This window comes from Microcaecilia unicolor, chromosome 1 (genome assembly GCF_901765095.1).
Source record: "Microcaecilia unicolor chromosome 1, aMicUni1.1, whole genome shotgun sequence".
Classification (NCBI taxonomy): Eukaryota; Metazoa; Chordata; class Amphibia; order Gymnophiona; family Siphonopidae; genus Microcaecilia; species Microcaecilia unicolor.
The window spans coordinates 280,977,709-280,984,675 of NC_044031.1; positions in this window are offsets into that span (position 1 = coordinate 280,977,709).

The following is a 6,967-nucleotide window of genomic DNA, read 5'->3' on the forward strand; positions in this document are numbered from 1 at the left end:
CGTTCTGAAACACAAAGGACCATCACAACACAGTTCCCAGGCAAAGCTAGGCAACGTAAGACGGACCAATCAGAGGAAACTACGTGACAATAAGGGAGGAGCATTCACCAGCAGAACGGCTCATTATCTGTGCAGCACGGAGAGCACAGAACCACCGCTGGAACGAGAGAAGAATATTCCTGCTGTGGGTATGTGCAAAAATAGACCGGGGGAGGGGTGGGGGTGGAGAAATTTTAAAATGCCTAATGCCGGTACTGAAGAGTGTCAGAGGGACTATAGCACAGACTATATTTGGGTTCGCTTGACGTGGAGTCGGAGGAGCCGGAAAACAACGTGCCCCTCACCATCTGGGACGTGGGCGAACAGGACAAGCTGCGGCCCAGCTGGAAGGATTACCCGCGACCCAGCCAGCAGCAAACAGCAACCAAGGAAGGGGGAGGAGTGCTGGAGACTGGCTGCCAAACTAACGAAACAACCGCACACTGACGCACCACCTCCATCATTCGAAAGGCATCCACTCTTTCTTCAACAAAAATGCAAACTAATAATACAAAACAAAGAATACCCGGTTTCTCACGCGGTTGCAGGTAACTCCCCACCCCCTTCCTCTTCCCCTTTTGCCGAAGCGGCCAAGGACGTGCCCAACCATCCCCAGCCTCAGGCAATCTGTCTCCCACCTCAGGGATTCCCCGAGCACCCAGAAAAAGATGGCGCTGATTCCCGCAGCACATAAATGTTCCAGCATTCCCCTGCAGCCGGCCTGAAATGGACCAAACATACCGGATCACCCCCCGACGGCCCGAGACCGTGCTCTTCTCCCTTCCGCCAACTTAAAACAACCATCGCCGTCCTCAAGCAAGCCGTCACCCACCTCCAGGATGCCCAGAACCCCAGCCCAATGAAAAAAGACGGCGCTGCTTCCAACAGCACATTTCTCTTCCAGCGTTCCCCTACAGCAGCCCTGAAACGGCCAAAAAATACCAACAGACCAAGAACGTGCTCCTCTACCTTCCGCCCATCTAAAACAACACTGCTGCCTCAGCACAACACACAAAAAAAAAAAACCTGGAAAAAACAATCCACCACTCAGCAAAGGCTGACCCCCCTACAACCACATTTACATTTCATCAACAGAAAGACCCCCCTCCACAAACCTCCTTGACAAACAAAACCACACACACACACACACAATACAACCCACTTTGCCAGCACAGCACATCCCCCAACCCCCCACCCAAAAAAACAAAACAAACAAACAAAAAAAACACACAACCACCTGCACACACACCCCAAACAATAACTCTGACACATACACACAAACCCCCCCCCCCCCCCCACATGCTAGCGCCCGTTTCATTGGTTTCGGAAACGGGCCTTTTTTACTAGTTTGTTATAAATCGTAATCAGTGGTCAGTTGGAGGGGTTGGTTACAGGGATACCCTAGCATGTGATATATTCGTGCAGAGATTTTTTTTCTCCTGGTAATGGGCCACTAAAACAGACATCATGTTATGAGAATCAGGTGCTTAACATTCAGAGTTTCTATCTATCTATTTATTTATGACAGTCATATCCCACATTTGAAAGCTTTTTTTTTTTTTTTTTTTTTACCTGTGCCTAGATAGTTTGTGGGAACTTGCTCCTTCTATTTTGAAGAATGCAGTAGTATATTATAAAAATGCACTTAATATTATTACTATTATTTACTACTGGTTGATATACAGCAGAAGTTAAACAAGTCAACTTCATGCTTTGTTATATAATTTTTAATAGCATTTTTACTCAGTCATTACCCAAATACAACTACAATTATGATGTTAATTATATGACCGTGTCTGCCTCTTATAGTAAATTTTGTTAATTAAAGCAGTGTCAGAATTTGCAAGTGCAATTTTATTATGCAGGCAAACAATACACCACCAAAATACAAAATAGCAAGCAGCACAGTATTAGTTGCCAAGTTTATACAAAGTTGATTATTTTCAGTGGAAAAGAAATCTGTTGGCTGCCTGCTATATGAATATTCCATCACTGTTTAATTATTGCTACCAAGTATTACATATTTAGGGCATATGCCTTAAACATAGATTGTTTACATTTGTTTATCTAGATCTTACATGCACATGGTATTGCTTATTAAACCCGAAGGCAAACCCAAAGTGTGCTTAAACAATTTGGTATAAACTGTGTTTATGGCTTTACTTGTTATGAAATGCTTTGTGTTCTACTGATCTGTACATCTGTTGTGTTATTTTGGAGGGTGGAAACAATCAGGTGGGCTTATAGGGAGGGAAAGGGTTCTTGTGGTAAAAGTAAACGTTTTTATTGTGCCATATTGGATGGTTTGCTGTTTTTTTTTCTTGATCTGTATGAAGCTTATCAACCAACATGTTTTGCTTTTAATAAAGATGATTAAAACATAAAAAATAAGTTTTGGATGTTACTGAATTCTATTATTCCGTCTCACTGCATTTTCAGTTTTGACACAGTATGAGCCATCACAAGAACAAAATATAAGAAAACCGATGGGCTGTGTTAGGGGCTTAGGCTTAGAGCCCATTTAGTTATGTTTCCACAAATTAGAGACAGAAAATATTTTTATTATTTTGACTTATAAACCACTTGTCCCTGAAACATGCTCAAACAACAGAATAATCCATTTGTGTATCTAAAAGGTAAAGTTCTACAAAACAGATGAAGATGTGATTACATGTGCCCCAATGAAAGGAGAGTTTAATTCTACTTCCATTTAATTTCAATATATTCCATCATCTTTATAACGCCAGGCTTCCGAAGGCAGATTACAACAACATTTAAGATGAGCTCATCAGGAAACAGGATATCCTCACTGAAATTTGGCCATCTGTATTTTATACAGTGTATTTATTTAGTTTTTAGCGTAGAAAAATGAGCACAAAATACAGAGTTTAAAATTGCTGTTTCTACTAGCTATAATAATTTTTAAGCTATTTTAGTGATATTCAATTGTTATTTCATGATATTTTATCATGCCTTTTAAGGCACTGCCTATCCAATTGAAACAGCTTTAGACTTGTTACAGATGTACCAACAATAAAAAAAACGACAACGTGGAAGCAGCAGCTCATAGGTTTGCTTGGTTTGAGTAAATGGGGATGAGGGCTGCGCTGGGAAGGGGAAACTCAGATTGTCCTAATTGGCTTCCTTGCTTACAATGGACTAGATAGGCTCACTTCCACGCCTGTTTATTAAACCTCCTTGTGTGAAACAAAGTATGGAGAGTCAATGAATGGATGGTGGATTGATTTGCTTGTACACACCCAACTATCATGTAAGAATGCTCCTTCATACTTCTGAATCCTATGCCAAGGCAGGAACTATGATGCACATGATAATGACTTGAGGTTTAATGCAAAGAAACAAAACCCCAAAAGCACTGGAGATGAAACTGAAAGCCTGACCTGTTTTGTGGCCCTGGAGGATTGTCAGTGAATATTGCAGACATACCAAGTCACATACATTAAGCATGTGACACACACATTTAACCTCCTTCTCCAGCTCACACGCCAAGGTGCCCTTCTCTCCAGCATTGGCTTTTCGCTCCCCACTCCGACAGTATGGCATTTCTCTCCTTGGTTTGGCATTTTCACTTACTCCCCCCTCCCCCAGACTCCTTTAAAATTTGCCATATATCACTTCCACTCACCTTTCTGGCTGTCTTTAAAATTTATTTCCCTTTTCAGAAGGGCTTCAGCGTGGCAGTCATCCTCACGAACTGCCTGCAGCTGCCCTGAATCTTTCCTTCTGTCATGATCCACCCAGGTGGAAACAGGAAGTTGCAGCAATAGTGGATCGAGGCAGAGGAAAAGCTTTGGGGCAGGCAGCTTGTGAGGATGGGGAAGAGATGTCTGAAGCCTCGGGACCCCTGAAGCTGTAGGCCCAGGGAAGCTGCCCTGTTTGCCCCCCCCCCCCCAACGCCAGCCCTTTGGACATATGTTGGGGAGGACAGAGGTACAGAGAGGGCCTGCCGGACACATGGTAGAGGGATAGAGATATAGAGAGGGAATGTTGGAAAAGTGGGAGGGGTAGAGACATAGAGGGGCAAGGTTTGCCACTTGAGGAGAGGATTGGGACACAGGAGGGCAATGCTGGATAGGGCAACAATAGGGACAAAGAGAAGGGGGATGCTCAACTTGATGGAGGATAGGGGCAGGGACACAGGTGAGACAGGGTGATAGCGACGATTAGGGAAGTTGAATGGTGGACATGGAGAGAGAGAGAAAAAATACCAAATGGACAAAGACCCTAACAAAAGAGTTAAGAGAAGACAGAGGAAAGCAGAGACTGGGACCTACATGATTAGAAAATTAAAATCACCAGACAACAAAGGTAGAAAAAGGAATTTTATTTTCTATTTGTTGATTACAGCATGTCAATTTTTGGAACTGCTCTGATCATGGGGTGGTAGCAAATGCAGGCACTAATATGGCACTAACAGCCTCTACTGTCTGCGTTTGCTTCTGATCGTCAGCCCATAAAGCAGGCAGGTATAAAAGGCTTTATAGGCCAAGGTCAGAATCAAATTAACTCCTCTATGAAACAGGAGGCTAATGTTTGTCCATCTGTAAAGGTATCACATGGTCATATTTCTGAGCATGACAGAGAAGTTTCACCATGTTATTTTGGCCATTTTAAAGCATTTTATTTATTTATTTATTTATTTATTTTATTTCAGCTTTCTTGATATACCACAAGGGGGCCAGTGAGGGCAGCTATGCGTTTTACAACAGCTAAACAAAGAGAAAAGGAGAAAAAGAGGTAGATGGGTTAAAAGGAGGACACATGAAAGGCCTTGGTGAGGAGGTGAGTGTTGAGGAGAGATTCAAATTTGAGACGTGAGGACTCAGTGTGGAGCTGTGCAGGAAGGGAATTCCAAAGAGAGGGTCCAAGATAGCTGAAGGCGGTTTTGCAAGAAATGTCCAAAGAGTGAAAAAGCTGATCCTGCTTAGAACCTGTCTGCATGTGTCTAGTGTGCTCGGCCTGATTAGTGCACAAATTTTGCATGCATCAAATTTGCATATAAATTGTTTACTGCATCAGCTAGAAAGATTGGGCATTACCTTTAAACTAAAAGCCAAACCCTCAGCTCACGGTTCTATTACAATCTTTCTTTATTGAAATACTATAAGCATATTCAAAGAACGTAAACATAGAAAGTTAACTATTAATGTTGACAGCATGGATTTTGCAATCATCAAGTACAAAGGATGTCAAAGGAGTCCATTTAGCAATAAATGCAGGTAGACGTCCAGATTTTCCAGCAATAAAAATCCTCATACTTACAAGTAGTGAATAAAATTCCACCAAGAGTGTGATTAGCTTGCATTAAACATTTTCCACGCATTTAGTAAAGACTTTAAGAGCGATTTGCTATTAAAGCATCTAACAAGCATTTTCATGTTGTTGATCTAAAACATCTTTAAAACATAAGGATCTAAGATTAATATATTTATATTGAATCTGATACTTAATAAAGATGATCTTACAGGTAGTTGACATATTATCACCGTGGAAAGCAGACTGTGGAGTACCTCAAGGATCACCACTATCACCGATCCTCTTCAACCTAATGATGACCCCACTAGCCAAGTCCTTATCCAACCATCCAACCTTTTCATCTACGCAGACGATGTTACAATATACATTCCTTATAAACATGAACTGACCAAAATCTCCAACGAAATCAAGCTCAGCTTGAACATCATGGACTCATGGGCAAATGCATTTCAACTAAAACTGAACTCAGAAAAAACACACTGTCTCATCCTCTCATCCCAATACAAACAAACCTACAAGCATAAACACCCCAGATTACACCCTTCCTGTCTCAGACAGCCTGAAAATTCTCGGCGTTACAATCGACCGTAACCTCACCCTAGAGAACCAAGCGAAATATACAGCTAAGAAGATGTTCCATTCAATGTGGAAACTCAAACGAGTGAAACCATTCTTCCCGAGGGATACATTTTGCAACCTGATACAATCAATGGTACTAAGCCATGTAGATTACTGCAACAAAATCTATGCGGGATGTAAAGAACAAATCATAAAGAAACTTCAGACCGCTCAAAACACGGCAGCCAGGCTTATATTTGGAAAAATGTGATTCGAGAGCACCAAACCCCTCCGAGAAAAACTGCACTGGCTTCCAATCAAAGAACGTACTGCTTTCAAAATCTGCACCCTGGTTCATAAAATTATCTACGGCGAAGCCCCGGGATACATGACAGACCTCATAGACCTACCAACCAGAAACACAACAAAATCAGCACAAACCTACCTAAATCTCCACTACCCAAACTGCAAAGGACTCAAATACAAATCAACTTATGCATCCAGCTTTTCCTATATAAGCACACAACTATGGAACACAACGCATTACCAAAAGCTGTGAAAACAACATATGACCACCTAAACTTCCGGAAATCACTAAACACTAACCTGTTCAAAAAGGCATACCCTACCAACCTAACTTAAATGCCTGAACCCTGCAACACAAGCGAAACCAAAGAGCGTAATGGACATAACACAACTCCCCCTCTCTACGATTCCTTATTGTGTCTTGTACACATGAACCTTATTCTACCATTACATCACTTAGTAATTGTTCATACCGGAATTGGCAATCGCCTTCACGGTACTATGTAAGCCACATTGAGCCTGCAAATAGGTGGGAAAATATGGGATACAAATGTAACAAATAAATAAAATAAATAAATAAATACAGATTCTCAGTAGTTAAATGAATAAGTGCAAGTATATAGTAAACGCTGAAGGTACCGCAAGACCAACAATTGAGAGACATATTGGAATTAATACAATGTGATTTAACAGGGGTCCAGTAGGACCTATGTACCAGGAAGTACAAAGATGGAATAATGTTAGCCGATCTGGAGGAGGAAATGAAGGTCTTCCTGATAGGAACTGA